An 18,637-nucleotide genomic window follows, 5' to 3' on the forward strand; every position below is an offset into this window, starting at 1 on the left:
GAGAAAGCCTGGAGGTCGACCACTCAAGATCACCTAAATTAATAAGTAAAAGAACGTCTGGCTCAAGACTTTTGCACATTAGTGTATGTTTGCTTTTGGTCAGCGTGTTGATCTTATTACAGTTGTCTTTACACGTAAATAGCATATTCATATCACTGAGTCTTATTACTGCAAAAATGCATTTAGTATTTCTGTTGTATTTAGTTGTGTATGAGTAACTGTACCAGTCAAAGGTTTGGACACACCCGAGTCATTATCTGAGACAAGGTAACAGCAGAGAGTCAAAGGGTTTGACTCTGATAGTTTGCTTTTGCATTTTTTGTTTAGTTTGTTTGGGGTTTCTTATGTTTCTGTTGTGTTTTGTGTGGCTTTTCAGCATCTCTTACATTTGTTGGTGTTTTCCTTAGTTGCAGTGGCCTCTCAGGGTCACACTACAAATATTCCAGTGCATTGTAGTTTATTCACATGTTGTTAGATTTTTATAATTTAGATGTCAGTTGTATCACGTGATTTTAAGCTATATGTCAGCACATGTTGTTTTCCTGCAATGTGTGCTCAAAACGTTGTCTCTTTGCTTTTGCAGCTGTCTGTTCGAGTCTTTTATGGAAAGAGAGAGAGACTGTTGCTCTGCTGGCCCATCATGACCCTCACGATCATCATGGTATTGGAGCTTTGATCAATGGTTCTTAGTCGACTTACAAATTTTTATTTTATTTTAAACATTTTCCTTTTCATTCTTAACTTGCTTAGTGTTTATATTTGCTTCTCCATGTATTTCCTTATTGCTTTATTCCCAAAGTGTGGGCCAACGACACCTGGTGGACTGCAAAGCTACTGCAGGTGGGGCACAGTAGTAACAGAAATCCAGTTTTATTCACCTGTATAAATGGATTTAGTGAATTATAATTGGTAATAGAAGGTGCTTAGTGTGTAATATTACTCATTATCCTGGACCAGATTTACTGCCCTTGTATTGAAATTTGTGTCCCAGTGGCAGGTTGGTCACACATCGGCATTAACACTTTGCATATTGCTGGGCAGCAATTTAGAGCCAGCAGATTATGCTGTTGATGTTTTTTTTTTTTAATGATTTGAAACCTTGGCACATTGTCCCAGTGGAGATTCATATTTTTTTCTACAGATTTCTACAGAACCTTCATTACAGCAGTGTCAAAAGATTTCAGGATTTTGGTATTTGTATTATTATTTTATTTTATTACTTTATCTTTTGCTCTTTATGTTTGCTCTTTCAGTAAGTCACACTTTGTGCAGGCTCCTAAATGGGGAAGTTACACAGGAAGCCTGCAGTTCTATTTTCTCTCTTCCTGTATGTGCTCTCTGAATAAAGACTCTTTCTTTTTATTGCACGAGGAGAGTCTCTCTGAGTCTCCCCGTGTACACGTTAACCTGTCTGAGCGTTTTATTCTGACCTGAGTTGCATAACAGGAAAACTCCTGACATTTCTTGGTCCTTCGAGCCGGATGGGACACAGCACTTTTGTGTGACCCCACAGGAAAGCCTCATCAAGTCCTGCCGTCGTGAGAAGCCCGCGCTGAAGTCTGTCGACAGCTCCTGTCCAGAGACGTGAATTCGGATTCTGGCCAGCGTTCTTATAAGTGGTCCACGGCGGTGGGGATCGATGAGGCAGACCTGCGAGACCGGCAGTGAATCAGCAACCAGGTGAATATTAACACTCAGACACCTCGCGTAAAACGTTTAGGCTCGCCCAGAGGGGCTGGTAGCATTTTAAAATAAAATAGAGCTCGTCTGGGACTGGAAGCTCCCCCGTAGTGGGTAAAGTAGGCTCGCCCAGAGGGGCTGGTAGCGTTTAAAATAAAGATTGAGCTCGTCTGGGACTGGTAGCTCCCCCGTAGTGGGTAAAGGTAGCGCGCGTATAAAAGTACTGTTTTGTTTTGTATTGTTTTATTTTTGTTGGTGGAATAAGTTGATTTTACAGCACAATAAGGAGGCTGAACTATTCCACTATTTTGTTTGCTGTTGGCCACCCAAGTACTGGTGAAAAGAGAGAAACAGGTCGTGTTTTATCATGTAAAGGTGACACTGCTTTCAAGAATAGCTTGAAAGTAGAAGGCCGTGTCAACTACCTCTCTCTATTCTCGTGCCAGAGAAGGTGCCGCAGTTGTGTAGTTGTAAAGTATTAAAATTAAAAGGATTAAAATGGGTAACGAAGCCTCAAAACTCACTGCTGACGAGCAGTGGTTAGAGAGAAAATGTCCAGGCGCCGGACAAATTAGTGCATGTAGATGGAGAAATCCTAAGAAAACAAAATGTCCCACTTGGGAAGGTAAATGTAGCCCATCAGCATTAACACAACTGAGGGAAGCTCTTTTGAAAGAAATAGCAGAAACAAAAAACCTAAAAAAGAAAGGGAAACGTTCGCAAGAGTTGTAATATTTTAAAGCATGGAAAGTGGAATGAAGTGGAATAAACAAAAGGTTAAATTAAGGTTAAATTAAAGTAGAGCTTATCTGCAATAAGCATGATAATAGGAGATAATAGGAAGGTTAACAACCTGTAAACTGGTATTAACAATGAAACAAAATTGGGAAGACAACCAAGCTGAATGAGTAGTAATGCGTGAAACCAGATAATTCACACAAAATATATCAAATAAGAAAGAGAGATGCATAAGGTATATTAAGGCTGTGTCATTGTTCAGCCAAGGAAAATGTCTCCAGCTTGGGAAGGTGTGAAGCTGCAGATTCACACAGACCTGTGATGGATACATAATAAAATATAAACTAATATACTATTGTATATTAGTAGTAAAGTAGTGAAGTAGTGTATTGTAATATACTATTGCTGTTATAAAAAAGGAAAAACAATACAATGATAACATTAACAATGACATACTATTAATAAGAAGGGGCACCTCAGTCAGTTATGATGTGAGGTGGAAGATTGTTAAAAGTAGTCTGATTCAAGCTCAAGGTTTGCTCAAACTCAGTACAATGATATATGAGATGAAGAAAATAAGGAAATAACTACACTAATCAGGTGCATAGAGACACTTGACCTGCTTGTAAACCTGTCATCTTAGATGAGACTTCGTTAGGATGAAGAGCAAACCTATACTAACACTGACAAGCAGCTTTATTAGGAAGTTAGTGTATGGGACTGGACTTTAATATGTGTTTTAAGAAAAATAATTCTCCTTTCAAGCCTATATGTGGTTCCCCCCCCCCATTTTTGTATATGTGTACACGTGGAATGAGTTTCATTGAACACAGTTAAGAATACGTGTGTAAATGAGATGGAGGCAGGTTAACAGTGAGGTTTGTTGTCATCTTCTACAGTTTAGCTATTAAATCTGATTCCTGCAGGTTCCACAGAACAACAACATGTGCTGCTAATAAGTGAACATAATGTATGAGAGAAAGCAGCCTCTCATTATAAGACACTGTGAGTCTCTGCATGCTGTCTTTATGCAGCTACAGCTGTTTGTATACACTGAACAAAAAGCTTTGTAGCTGTATACTGACTCCTGACACTACAACACATCACACTGACACACACATTACACTTCTTTGTCTGGATTACACCGACATGTTACATCCTTGTGTGGCCAACACAGACAGAACTACTGACTCAATATGAAAATGATTCTCAGGGAAATATTGTTATGTGTAAACCAGCCTGGAACTCCTCAGCTCTGACCCACCATTTTTTCTCATAAGGAAGTGATGTCAAAATAAGTGTTGACTCTACTGAAAAGTAGTAGAGGCAGCATTTAGCTGTAGCCTCCATAAAACCACAGCTGTTCTGGAGAACTTTGTCCACCTTTGATTGTCTTTAAGTTGTGTTGGAGCCACAGAGAGCAAATCTTTGTTCTTCATGGAGAACCAGTGAGGCTGTTTGGACTTTCCTATGAAACATCAGTGTAAGAGTCTCTCAGTACATCTGTATACAGTGAGGACGAAGAAGCAGCAGAAACACACACAGAGAAAACATGGAAAAGATGAACAGCAGCAAATAATCTGCAGGAAGTTTGTTTGTGTGTGTGTGCTGCAGCACTTCCTGTACAGTGTCAGTTTGTTGAGCTAAAAAACTGAAAGGTTTCAACACTTACTGTTTCTATTGTTCTGAAGAGATCTCCAAAATCCTCAAAGAGTCATCTGACCATCATGATAAAAAAAACAACAACAAAAAAAAACAACATAAAATCCAATTCTAGAAAAGTGTAGCTTTAGTATACCCGTCTGATTTACTGTGAATGAAAGGGTACCAGGATAAGTTTGATGAAAAACAAGCAAAAAGTTACAAAAATAAGGAGAAAAATAAAATCTGCGTGTAAAGTGCCGTCTGTATCACACAGCCACAAACCAAACTAACCTGTATTTCCGTGTCATCCTGTTTTCTACAGCCCACACCCTGCACCTGTGTGACAGCAGTGTCCATAGCAACATCTCCTTAGCAACCACATTCCTTTCTTATCTGCTCATTCCGTAGGTGGGACTACAAGACATAAAACACAGTGACAGATGTATGACAGTTTCTTTGTTTTTTATGTAACTACCTTCACTGCTAACATGTGGAGAGGCGTCTTTCCACCATGTCTGTCCATAAATGAAGATGAAGTCTGTGAAATAAATAAATGTACAAGGTCACAATTCCAGAGTACAGTGAACACATTAAATAAACACGGTCAGCAGTTAAAAGTACTTTCTGTTTCAGTCTTGACTCTGATCAACATGACACCTACAAAGTTCATGTGCAGCAACAAAGTTTCAGGTTTATTTAATCATTCACAATGTCAACTCATGCACTGAACAACATGCCAGCACATTTTAAAATCTACTGCTTTTCTTCCCTTATTATTTAACAAGACAATAGAATTGTATTTATTCATTTTGAAGAGATTAAAATATCAAAGTCAACAATAAAACGCTGACCCATACAAACACTTGAATAGTGACGCGGCGTTCCTTACAGCTGGGTGTGTATTAGATTAAACATTGATAAATCCTCTTATCATGACCTGGTTGTTTTTAGTCCAAGCAGTGCTGGATTACAGCAGGTTCTGGTGTGCTCTATGATATAAAGTAAAATGCTGAAAGTTCTGTCTTGATATGTAGAACCAAACAGGATGAACAGCTAAATTTCTCTGTGTTTAAACTGTCCCAAAAAACTCTTGAGGTTCATAAAAAGGTGAAATATTTATTACTCATCAAATGAATGATGATGATGACATATACAGACAACGATGTAAGCTCTATGTGCAGGCAAATACTATTGCAAATCAGCTTCTGTTCATTTCCAGTTAAACTGGCTTTGTTTAAAGAGTATTGCACCCCGCTATATACTGCCCCCTTGTGGTCATCTTAAAATTGTAGAAGCTGCATGTTGCATGTAATGATGCAATGAGAATCCTTCGTAGAAAACTTAGAGGAGGTAGTGACAGTCAGATGTTTGTAGCTGTGGGTGTTTGGACTTTTAATGTACTTTTAAGAAATTTAATGTTCACATTTATGCTCTAACAGTCTAATTTTAGCACTTTTTTTAAACAATGGACATAAAGTCTGCTAATAAAGATTGATTGATTCATTGATTGAATGACTGAGTAGAGTATTCAGTATTCAGTAATTCAGACTAAAACATAATTGCAGGGCAGGTCACTATATTCATTCTGTTCAAATGAACAAAAGAATCCACTGCAGTTTTATGTTATAATCTCTGCAGATAATTAGAACAATTACATTTCTTTCAAATTGTGTGTTTGATGTAAGCAGATTTCAGTCCTGTAAATTTAACTGTACAAATGCTAACAAAAAAAAGTGACATCCAATGATTGTTTTTCATCTGTTATGAATTCTGAGTTTTTGTGTTGTCTCTTGGATTTGGGTGCAGAAGTAAAAAGAAAAAAAATCTCCATGAATGAGCACAGACCCTCAGACACTTCAGCAGTAAGTGGCCAATACAGTTTTATACCACAGCAAAAACAAGTGTTATTATGAATATCTTCTGCTGGCAAACAACGTGGCCAGTCCTGCTGTCCCTGACTGGATCATCTCAAGCACTTTATCCACGTCTGACCTCGTCTCACATCTGTTCCTTTTCCTGGAAAAAGACCAAAAAGAAAAACACCTCGCTCCCTAACGTTTCTGTATTAATATTAGCTAGCAATTCTCAGCCTGTTGTTTTCTACTTATTATCTAAGTCTGGTACACGCTGTTCACCCTCCTCTGGCCTGAACAGAAAATATTTAAAGGACTTACACATATTACTAATATGCTAAAATATTTTTTCCTTATTTTCTCTGCTCTTTACTTGTGCTTTCTGTGTTGAACAAAAAATTTCCAACGTGGGGGACTAATAAAGGTTTATCTTATCTCATCTTAAATACACCAACAGATATATACACTTTAAATCCTTATTCACTTTTACTAAATTATTATTTCCCAAGAATTGAATCCAACTGGTCTATGAGTTTGTTCCACATCTCACATATTTATGGGCTTAATAACTAAAATCCAAGACATCCACCTGCATTGTTCCATTTCAGATCAATCAAGCCTTTTGCTCAACTGTCTCTCATGTGCATGAAAGTTTTATGGTGGAAAATCTGAACATGAACAATGAATAAAAATGAGTGAAATTTAAGCTTAAGGCAGTTAGCTACTGTTAGCTTTCTCTAGTAACACTCTAGTAACACTTTGAGGAATCTCTGAGTCATTTCTGACCAGATATGACCTTCAGTGTTCATATTGAACACAAAGTTAATTTTAAATTTGTGCAATATCTCTAAAATTGAAAACATCCTCTCTCAGAGTGATTCTGAAAAAGTAGTGAAACATCAATATCAAGATCAAGAGGTTTATTGTCATTTACAGCGCAGCAGACAGCAGTTATGCACTGTAAAAAGAAAAACCCTATTCAAATAAAAAAAAATTGATGTCCAATGGTCACATCCAAAATATTTGACTTCATAGAATCCAAATTGAGTCACTTGATATGACCTGATACTTTTATGTTGATATAAACAATATTACTAGACTTGACTGAAACTTTTGCATTGATCCAAATTGATTTTTTTACATAGAACCATATTTTAATTATTGAACCAAGCTAATATATTGAAATTTAACCAACCTAATATATTCACATCGAACCAAATTAACATGAACTAATATGTTTGTGTTGAAGCCAGGTAATTGATTTACATATATTCAAACTATATTTTTTACATTTCATTTTATTTCAGTTCAAAAATGCTCTGCATTTCCTATAAAAAACAAGACAGTTGGCCAACCAATTATTTCAAAATTATTTATTGTTCCAAACCATTTTAACTATAATCAATAGAGAGAATTAGTAATATACAGATTTAGTGCTACGGCAGAAATGATTAGAGAAATGTTTGTTTTATAAAACCTGCAATCTTTTGAAAACCAGTATAAAACCTGCAATCTTTTGAAAACCAGTATAAAACCTGCACTCTTTTTAGAACTGGTATAAAACCTGCAACCTGTCTAAAACTGGCATAAAACCATTATAAAAACTTTTTTATAATGGTTTAAACTCTTTTTAAACCAATTTGCAAGTACTCAAAAATGTTTATATGTGCACTGTGCCTGTACAATGTAAAAAAAATCTACACATGTATCAATGAAAGCAACTTAAATCTCCCTTTCAAATGGGTCTTCTTATAATTTTTGAATGTAGAATACCACTGCAGGCCAACCAAGCAAAATAACCAAGCACACATGCACATGCATGTCCACATACACATGCACACATGCATGCAAACACACTACTGTGCAGTGTTAAGTTCACAATTAAGTTTGCGAATCTTAGAGGTCATCTTCTTAAAGTCAAGCTCCATCATAATCTTTTGAAGAGCCTCAAAGGTGAACCTGAATCCTCGTGGATATTCCATATTAAGAGCATAACAGAGTCCAAAGACCATTGCCACTCCAGCTGCCACAGAAGGCAAATCATTCAAGACTTCCACACCATCAATGATTATCCCGATGTCTCGAGGCTGATGTAGGAGGCTTGAGTTGTCCCTGAAGACGAAGAGTGCCATTGTGGTACTCTGCAGCTCTTCCTCAGCTTCATCTTTCTGGGATATCTTGAGGTAAAATATGGAACAAAATGTACAAGTGAAGAACTGAAATCTGGCACACCTGATAAATCTTTGACCCTAATAAACTACTATTTTGATAGTTGTTTGGTCACAGACTATTAGAACAATTATTTGACTAATCAGATTGTGAATTGCATAATCATTAAATTAAATCAATGGTGGAACATTTTCATAAATGTTCCACAAAGCCCAAGAAAAAAAACAAAACAATACAGAACCCTAAGATATTAACTTGATGAGTTGATTAATCGTTGCTGTTCTACATTAACCACTGCATTTAATAGCAGAGTTGTCAAATTTACATCAAGAGACTGCATCTCATGTAGAGACAGAACAGATATGGACATACCATGTATTCTTTTATCAAGTCCTCAACACGTTCTCCAAGGTAGATAATGAGAGATTTAAGTATACACTCCCTCCTAATGTCAGCATCAGCATCCTGCAGGAACAGTTAAAATTGTTACTATGCAATATGGTGAGTATGCTGCATGAGAGGAATTTTTTTTCACCTCTCTATCCTCATGAGGTGACTAATGCCCCAAATCGGCACGGTGCGCTTGAGAGCAGTTCAGTTTAGCGCGGATGAACTCGCTTGTTGCGGTGGAAACATAAAGCGGACGTAACTGGGAACAGGGGCGAACCCATCTGGCTATGAAAAGTCGCGCGCAAAAGTCTTTGTCCGCAACGTCACAGCCCGAAGAACAACAACAATCGCGATATATGTGTGTTTTTGTACTTTGCTCTGTCTGTGGTTCATTTTGATTGGTTTGATTTTTGGTTCTTGTGGAGGAAGTCGCCATGGTCCAAAGTCAATGGAGTATGGTTGCTGGGAGTTTTTTTAAAGCCTTTTGTGGGAGCGCTTCTATATCACATCACGTGGGCACTACACACACCCGGGCCAATCAGGTGTAAAGGCGGTGGAAAAGCATCCGCAGGGGGCTAAAGTGAACTGAGCCACACCGTGTTCTGTCGGTGGAAAAGCGGCATATGCTTTCTTGTCCCTAAATAAAAGTTTATATGTATATATGTATGTATGTGTATCTGGCGAGTGAGAGTGAAAATGTGTCTCCAAAATAAATTTTGTTGTAGTTGTGCTCTGTACTTGTATAATGACAATAAATCTCTTCATTCATTCAAGGACAAAGCCCACACTTCCTTTCAACATTTTAAAAGGTCACAGCCATAATCACTGACGTTACCAAAATAAAACTGTGACAGGATACAAATTCTCATTAGATACAGGGGTTAAAATGCTAACTGTCATGTTAATAGTTAATTATATACACCCTACCTGCTTTGGTTGTCCCTCCTTTCTTTCTGATTATTTTAAGTAGCTGTGGGGAGTGCTTGTCCAGCTGGGCCATGAATCTGGTTAGCAGGGGAACTGCAGTAACCCGCAGAAACTCTGCATTAATCTGTACATGAGTAGACAGTGTACAATACATTTTTTTAAAGACCAACTTTCAACAAGAAAAAGTCAAAACATATATTTCCCATTTCCAAACTATGATAAAAGGCATTAGTACAAAAAAGTTAAAGTTATACCTCTTCCATCTGAAATAGACCTGGCCATCTTTCCAAGAGGTTCTTGATGTCAGGCTTCTTATCCACAACCTCTTTCCTCCTGAATTCGAAGGTCAGTGTATGATTTTCCTAAGCGCACCACTTCGAAGTGTTCCTGTGGCCAATGTAAACCATGTGTAAGAGTTAGACCAAAAAGGGTAGAATTTAACAAGTTTACACAGAAATGTCAAAAACTGCCCAAAACTGAAAGATTACATTGTAAAAACCCATTATAACAGTTTCTAAGCAAAACAAGTTGTTAGGCTTCAGTTACTCTTTAAGTAGTTACACTCCAAAATAACAGGACACAACCAAAATGAAATGTTCCCTTTGCCCTCCATAGAAAATGTTGCTGCATTTATAACTGGACAGAGGAAATTAGTGGACAAGGATCTCTTACTAACTCACACAACGGATGTAACTAATGCAATAGCAATATTACTTACTACTACAAAAGTGATTTTCAGAGTGCTTTTCAATTACGAAGACTAGAAAAGGGGAAATGGGGCACATCTCCCTACACAACCAGCACTGAACACACACCTGGGTGAAGCCGAGAGAGCAATTATTGCACACAATAGTGCCAACACATCAGCAAGGTGAATGAGAGGATAATGAGGGAGGGTCTAGATTATTATGAAATGTTTAAAAAGGATGTGCAGTGTAAATGCAAAATGATACCTGTTCAGATTAAATGAAAATGTATGCTTCAGCCATGGAATGGATGGAGCGATCTGTGGTTCTGAAAGCATACAGAAAAAAAAGAATAATGTTACTTCTCTATAAAACACATAACATAGAAAAACCAAGAAATACGTAACATGACATACACATCCTTATAAAAAGCTAGTACTATAATTTGATTTAGGTTTACCAAACAGTCTACAGACCAGCCATTAGCGACTAAGTTTGGCATAGGGTCAATTTTTTGCTGTTAAAATTAAAATTTCTTCAGAAAATGCACATTTTTCCGAGCCGCGCCTGAAAGTCAATTGAAGGAATTAGTCTTATGTCATTGATCTTATATGCTGGCGTGTTATTTCTGTCTCTAAATCATGCACATTAATAATTATCTTTTGCGCTCGGTGTACACACACATAACACACAGATATTTATATGAAGAGAGACAGAGACAAACGTGCGCGCACAAACACAAGCTTGTGTCTAGAAACCGCGAGCTCACCAGAAAAATTCAAACGAAGCAGAGCACGGAGTTCTACTATGAATGTTATGAACTATGAACTTATGCTAGCTAGCTGTATCCACCACCGATGCATCGTGGTAACGCTAGCTAGTTAGTATACTGGTAAAAAACGGCTTTTTGCCTAACTTGCATTCCCGACTGTGATGGTCGGTTGCTGGTAACCAGTTCTAACGTCGCGCCGGATAGCTAGCTAACTTGTAGCTAGCAGCTACAATCATGCAAAAATTGGGGGTGGCTGTCGACCCAGCTTAAATGGGGTTATTTTCTGCAATTTTGGCAATACAAATTATAAAAGCTTTTGTAACACACTTGGCTTTACTTACGTTTATTTTCAGATGAAATTAATCAAAGATGTGACACGATGTTTCCAGCAGCCATGCAGAATAAAAATGGGTCCCAGTCTTTCTGGTGGGCGTGTTCAAGTGCAAATCACTTTGACTCAAATTAAAGATATTATCTGTTCAACATGGAAAGAAATATATGTTTTGAGAGAAATCAAAAACTTTGCGTTGTGTCCTTTGTACAGATATTTAGTTTCATCCAAATCAAAAGTGGTATTTTAAAATGCAAAAAGAAAGGGTTTCACAATCAAATCAATGATTTTATTCTGTTTTGAATGGCACTTATTAGATTGAATGAATGACTGCATGTTAGACTTTTTTCAGTGTGTTGTGCAATTAAATTCTTACTCCCCCGTTCTCTACTAGCCATCGGGGCGGGGGGCTGGGAGGAGGAGCCTGGGGCGGTCTGCTTGCCTCCACCCCGGGGGAAAGGGTCACATCTCTTGGGTCTGGGTGCCATTTCCCCCTCTGGGGGCGAGGGTACCTGGACCCGGGGCATAGAGTATGTTTGGGGAGTATGATTGTGTGTACATGTCTATGTATGTCTATCCCTACGTTGGGTGAGTGCTGAGTGTTTGTATATGTGTACATGAGGGTGGGAAAGCATGTTTATGTCTGTGTGTGCCTGTTTGTCTGTGTCTATATGTCAGGTCGGGTCTTAGACTCCACCTCCCTGGGTACTCCCAGGCCCTCCAAGTGTGAAGGCCTATCTCCCCTCACCACACTCACTGCTGGTAACTGATGCCCTCAGGGGTTAGTGCATTGTTGGTTCTTGGTGTCCGGGGCTGGGCGCTCAGGTATGCACCAGCTCACTCCCGGTGGCTACTTGGCGGGGCCTGGTGCCTGTCGCTCGGTCAGGCCTCTTCCGGGGCAAAGGGGGCCCTCGGGCCTCCGGCCTCGGGGCCTGCAACTCGGTTCACTCTGGCACAGCTGGCTGCCGGCAGAGCCGGCGGGCACGCCAGTGCAGCCCCCTCTGGCTTCTGCTCCGTGGCTACTTGGTGACCCCTCGTCTGGGGATCTCCTCAGCCCTTCCCAGGAAGGTGGCACGGATGCCCCTCCGGTGGTTCTCCTTGGGCTCTCGCACTCTGGGGCCTCTGGATGTCTGGAGCCTGGATCTCCTCCATGCCTGCTTCATGCCCTGGGGGACGGGGCTATGGGCCTCCACACCCTCTAGCAGACCGTTACATGGGGAAACCTTTTGTATACAAGCGCGTTGATCCACACAGGTGTGCACAAGGGTGTTCACTGTTCGTAGACATAAACTACACCTTTCTTAGCTGCTACTTCAAAGCACATTGTGCGCTGTCTGTCCTGCGTGCTGCACAACAACTTTCAATATTTAGTATTTACTGCTGTTCACACTTAGCTAGATTAACGTGATGGTGTTGTGTTTAGTATGTTGCTGTGTTTTTGTTTGGTTTTTTTTTTGCTTGTCTTCTCTTCTTTTTCTCTCAACAGGTGATCCAGGAGATTTTTTTTTCTTTCTCTTTGTCTTTGTAAGTGCCCTTTCTCACTGTCCCTCTTCCCTTCTGTTTTTCTTTTCCTTCCTCTCTTTCTTTCTCCCTTTCCTATCCCCCAGTCATGTCTGTCCCATCTGTAACAACTGAAAATAAAATAAATAATAACAACAAAGGTTGATCAAATGGACCAATACGGCAATGCCATGATGATCCATTTGGCAGAATAAATCCATTTGGTATCCTTGTTGGTCTTCAGACAACAATTCTGACGGCTAAAGAACCAAATGGGACAGACAAAAATAAATAAATAAATAAATTCTTACTCTGTGAGCACAGAAATAAACTAAACAGATGAACAGAATAATAAGCATTGAAAAAAAACAAATAAAATAAAGCAAATATTATTTAGAGAAGGGTAGTGCTTTTGTTGTGTTTGTGGCATCCAAACTGTGGAACAGTCTTCTCCAGATGAATCTGTTTTTTGTTTTAAACAACTGCTGAAACCTAATTTTTGCGTGTTAGCATTCCCTTTCACATTGGACATGGCAGTCTTTTCTATAGCTCGCTTCATGAAATAAAGGTGTCCTGCTGTACCAAGCAAAGCACAACGCAAGTGTATCAGCATTCGCACATGCTGTGGTCAAAATCTTTTCACTTGCTGCTTTCATGTCTTTATCCTCTCCTCCTTCTCTCACCCCAACCGGTCGCAGCAGATGCCCGCCCCTCCCTGAGCCTGGTTCTGTCGGAGGTTTCTTCCTGTTAAAAGGGAGTTTTTCCTTCCCACTGTCGCCAAAGTGCTTGCTCATAGGGGGTCATATGATTGTTGGGTTTTTCTCTGTACCTATAAAGCGCCTTGAGGCAACTTTTGTTGTGATTTGGCGCTATATAAATAAAATTGAATTGAATTGAAAACTGAAGGCTCTCCCTCCCATTCTACTTTTAATTACCCTAAGAACAACAAGTAACAACAACAAGAAACACTATCACAGGGAGTCGTCTGCACCAGGAGCCGGTCACAGACCACAGCCTCCAGGCTGGGCACACAGCAGGAGGGAGGCAAAGAAGCCCCCCAGCCAGGCTGAGAAGACCCACAGAGCCACAGCAGCCACGGTCGATCACAGCCCCTGTGCAGATAACCCCCTCCGAGGAAACACTGGAGATATGACCTAATAAGAATATATACAGGATAAAAAGATAAAATAAATAAGAATGGGATACAGTATAAATATAAATAGAGTAAGAAGATAAAAAATGAATAAAATCAATAAATATTAGGTAAAACCTAAATTAATAATATAAATAGAATAACAGGATAGAATAAATAAGCATAAAATAAATAAACGTTAGGTAAAAGCTAAATTAAAAAGGTGGGTCTTGAGCCTGTTCTTGAAAACATGAACGTTCTCTGCGGCCCTGAGCTCCTCCGGCAGGCTGTTCCACAGTCGAGGACCATACCACTGAAAAGCTGCCTCTCTGTGAGTATGTGTCCTGACTTTAGGGACAATCAAAAGGCCAGTACCAGAGGACCTCAAGGTCCGCGAGGGTTCATATGGTAAAAGCAGATCTGAGAGATAAGAAGGCCCAAGACCATTAAGACATTTAAAAACCAATAAAAGAACTTTAAAATCAAGATCACTTTCTAATTAATTATTGGATGCTGAGCAGCTCTGTATATGCAGCTCAAACTGCTTCAGCAGTGAGTGTTTGTCACTGGTACAGATTGACTCTGTGTGTTGTGTGTCCGATCATACAGTGACAAGAGACCACAGCAATACACACAGCACTGTGGGTGTGGTGACAGAGAGCTCTGGAGGTTTGATGTTAAAAAATAATCAACAACACCACCGAGGGAATTTTGTCCAGGGAATATTTACCAACCAGCTAACAGTCATTCAGGCAGCAGAGCGAGAGAGAAGCTTTTATGTCTGTGTGTGAAGTCTGTAACTGCACTCATTAAAACGACTAAGTTCAGTCATTCATTTAATTTAGAAAAGAAAGAAATTATCAGCATATTACAATTTGTAGACAGCAAAAAATGTAAAAGTTATTTGAATCTAACACTGACTTCACGATATCACAGTGTGCAACAACAATATGAGGAATAATCATTAGCATCGTTCCAGTTGCTGATCAGCACCATGGACAGCAACCACAGTCAGAGTTCCTGAAGTCACCTAAATTTAAGTTGAACTTTGAACTCACACCATCTTCTTCAAGCAGGATAAAACACAAACCCAACACAGATGTAACCTCAGTGAAGAAACATGAAGACACCTGTAATGTCTGTGAGCATGGAACAAAAGTAAGAAGTCCATTATTCTCAGGCTCTCACAGACTGGACGGGTCACTGGATGAAGCTCACTCATTCACAGAAATCCTCACTCAGAAATCTCTTCCAGTGGAGCAGCTTCTACATTTGAAGGAAAATATTCACTGCATGAATAAATAAATTCAGACTATGATTAAACAGACAGAACCATGAAAAACTTAGAACTTAGAAAATGTAATGGCAACCTGTCGAGCTCAGGCTGAATGAATCGTGTCTGTGTAGAAATGTCTTGTGTCGTTCATGTGTACTCGCTCTCTGCTAGTGCTGCAACATTTGGCACCAGTCAGATATGTAAATAAGTAATTACAGGGTCAGTATCAGAGAATTGGATATATTTCAGAGAGCTGAAATATAAATGAAAAGCACTTTTGTTCATTTACAGCAGTGAAATATTTCCACACCATGTTCCACTTTCTCACTGGCTGTAGCCTCCATGTGCCCACTGAGTCACGTGATGAGGGGAGGAGCAGAAGGACCAAAGAGTGCATGCCTGACATTTAACACAATTACTTGTTATTTTTCATTGTTTAAGCATTAATAAAAAATGCATTGAGGTTTTAATTTGGTATTGGTCAGTGTAGATGTGAGTGTGGAGTCATGAGGGTGAAATAATCTAACCAACTGTAGCGTCAGCCTGAAACAAGTGAAGAGGCTCTGAAAGATTTCTGATTCCACTTCATGTATTCATGGTTATGGTGAGCTCAATATTTGTATTGTTGGCTGGGAGATTTTGTACACAGTTCATGTTGTAGTTGGGAAAGATATGTCCTCAGTAAAAGTGTTAAAATATGATAAACTGGTGTTGGTGGTACTCTGGTTATGTCGAGATAAGTGCCCAAAACTGGATGGAGCGCTCATGTACAGTGTAATTTATGTGTGTAAAATAAACAAGCTTACCTGGATTAACTCATTATTTTACTAATGTTTTTGCTACAAAATGATATTCAGTTTATATTCTTGTATAAACTGATGACACAAATCAATATATGAATTAAATCTCAGTCGGGTCTTAAAACATAAAGATTTTTATGAGCTGTAACTTTTGTCTAAATTGAGACAAAGCTGAAGTTATTTCATTAAACTGTCAGAAACATGGTGTTTAATGAGATATTTACTCTGCATGGCCTCCAGCACTACATTGAGGATCAATGTATCGACTCCATAGTCGTGTCACAGTGGCAGAGTTTTCCTCATGATCTTTACCACAGTGATGTTTTCCATCCTCCTGAGAGACCCTGAGACCAGATGAGATATAAAGGGACTCCAGTTCATACCTGTAACCTCTGAACATCACCAGCAGATAGTTGTGGGTGTAGTTAGGCTCATGTTTAATCTTTATATGGATTTTTGTCTATTTAATGTACAAAAGGGAAATTGTATAACTGAACTGATTTGAAGAAGGACATCTTCCTGTTTGTCAAACTATCAGCCTGATATTAAACTCTAACCCACCTTTAGGTAGTGACCTGCTGGATGTTAGAGGGTTCCAGATGTGCTGTAATACCCAGTTTCACCAGTAGATGGGAGCAGACATTAAATGTGATTCAGGTGCATTTTAACTTCACTGAAAGGTTTAGCAGGATGAGCTCTGAAGCAAGTCCAGTTCATCAGTTTCTAGTTTCAGACACTAAAACACTTCAGTTCTGTTTCATCTGAAACATCGAGTGTGACACAATGAATGTTTCACAGAGGAAGAAGAAAGAAAAGATTCAAGATAAATTCTGATGTTTTATTTAACAAAATATGAAAAATAAATTGTTAGTTGGTTTCTGGGTAATTTAGAGGACAAAGACAGAAACTCTTCTCTCTCCAACACTAAACGATGCTGCTGCTGTTTCTGTGGTTTAATGTTTGTTGTTTCCTGCAGTGAAGAGAGGAGTGCATCAGTTAGCCTCAACCAAACAGGATCAAGTCAAACTTTTCATCAGCTTAGCAATATGGCTGTAAAAAGGCTGATTTATTTATCTGTTACTGATACCTTCATGAAGAGATCATTTTAATAAACTACAGCAGCTTTTTAAAATGTTCTCATCTTCACATCTTTGCTGTGAAACTCAGAGTGACCACAAAGAACTTGGAGGTGTTTCTGTGATAAAGAAGTCAGACGACCACAAAGCTGCCATTTCTTTAAATACTTCACCACAGAGCAGAAAGCAAACATTTTCTCACAGCATGAACACTATTATTAGACAAACCAGCACACATGTCACAGAAACTATAAACTTATAAATATATAAACTTTATAGATTCAGGATCTCAGCAGAGACACATAGATAGAATTTTAATAATTAAATATAAAAAAGGTGAATTTAAAGAAAAAAAATGTGAATAATATTAAAATAATTTCTCAATATAATTTTCTCTTTAAATGAACTGATGGCTTGTGTGCTGAGTTTAGATGCTTTTCCAAATGATGTTTCTTCCTGACTTTAAAATGAACAGCTCTGTGTTGAAACACCTGCAGCTGAAGTGTTTTCTTTCTATCAGAAACAGGATGCTGGACGACTGCAGAGGTGTTAACTTCAGTTAACCACAGACCACAAACACACAGTCCAGCTCACAGTGAACAACACTTAGTAAGTACAGAGGGAAAGACACATGATTACATCTGATTAATCAAACTGTAGTCAAAGGAGACAAACACATAAACTTTATATTTCAATGCGCCCTCAGTCCTTTAGATTAAAATTAACAATAATATAAATTAAATATCAATTTAATGTCCCTTTAAAAATAAATCAAACATGTTAGCAGCCATCATGTTTTACCTTTTTACATAGTAACGAATGAGCTAAAACTCAACATAAGCCAAAGTCCCATGTTTCCCCAACTGGTTGTTTTTACTTTTTAGATGCATCACTACTCCAATACAACTGATTCAAATAGTTGAGTCCCCCTTTTTTAGCATGCCATCAGTTTTGGCAAACTGATAACAAGTGAGATAATCATTCAGATCAAGGATTCATTTAAAAGCCAAAGGAGAGAAACTTTAGAGGACTGGAGATGCTTTACTGGATCTTAGGAAGGGGACTGAGATCCTTTTGCTCTTTTGCTTCACTTCCTGCTGAGGAGACAAAAAGGAAAAGTTGAACACTGCTAACATGATCCCAGAAAATCTGTTGAACTCAAAACATCCCGAAATGATGAATGTGTTCTTGTTTCTTTAACTTTCAGTATCAATCAATAATGAAAAGAAATATATAAACATAATGGAACCCCTGATCTCCACAAATGTCCTCACAGTATAACAATATGAAGAAAACACAACATCACCTCTGCTTCGTCTGACTGGCTGTTGTTGATGATTTGATGAAACTGTACATGACATGAGTGATGATGTCATCTTCTCCAGTTTCTTCTTGATCTGCTGAAATGATCGAACATGAACAACGATATATATTAAATATCTAAACTGAGATTATATTTAAGAAAGTTGTTACTGTGATCATAATGAATGTGAACTTTATTCTACTAAACAAACTCAAACATGAAAGATCAGGAAGTCTGAGTCTCACCTTCAGGTTTCCTGTGAACACATCGTCTCACCAGCAGAACCAGTAACACCAGCAGAACCACAACACAGACTGATCCAACACATGACAAAAAGGGAAGGAGAGAGGAACCAGGTGG

General features: G+C 38.7%; 3 long non-coding RNA genes across 6 annotated transcripts; 1 reads left to right on the forward strand and 2 right to left on the reverse strand.

Annotated features, from left to right (window-relative positions):
- Nucleotides 1-695: 695 nt before the first annotated feature.
- LOC102081085 (uncharacterized) lies at nucleotides 696-4,682 on the forward strand. Its single transcript, XR_268015.3, has 2 exons — nucleotides 696-840; nucleotides 4,385-4,682. It is a non-coding gene; the product is annotated as an uncharacterized LOC102081085 (long non-coding RNA).
- A 2,888-nt stretch (nucleotides 4,683-7,570) lies between these two features.
- LOC109201270 (uncharacterized) lies at nucleotides 7,571-9,749 on the reverse strand. Its single transcript, XR_003218903.1, has 4 exons — nucleotides 9,656-9,749; nucleotides 9,402-9,525; nucleotides 8,457-8,549; nucleotides 7,571-8,092 (listed from the first exon to the last, which is right to left on the reverse strand). It is a non-coding gene; the product is annotated as an uncharacterized LOC109201270 (long non-coding RNA).
- Nucleotides 9,750-14,688: 4,939 nt separating this feature from the next.
- Nucleotides 14,689-18,583, reverse strand: LOC106097145 (uncharacterized). Of its 4 annotated transcripts, none has more exons than XR_003218917.1 (3): nucleotides 18,523-18,583; nucleotides 18,281-18,374; nucleotides 14,689-15,088 (listed from the first exon to the last, which is right to left on the reverse strand). It is a non-coding gene; the product is annotated as an uncharacterized LOC106097145 (long non-coding RNA). The 4 variants fall into 4 exon arrangements; XR_001223466.3 differs by lacking the exon at nucleotides 14,689-15,088 and adding an exon at nucleotides 16,740-16,868; XR_003218919.1 differs by lacking the exon at nucleotides 14,689-15,088 and adding an exon at nucleotides 17,831-18,068.
- Between the last annotated feature and the right edge of the window lie 54 nt (nucleotides 18,584-18,637).

Source organism: Oreochromis niloticus, linkage group LG3 (assembly GCF_001858045.2).
Source record: "Oreochromis niloticus isolate F11D_XX linkage group LG3, O_niloticus_UMD_NMBU, whole genome shotgun sequence".
In the NCBI taxonomy this organism is placed as follows: domain Eukaryota; kingdom Metazoa; phylum Chordata; class Actinopteri; order Cichliformes; family Cichlidae; genus Oreochromis; species Oreochromis niloticus.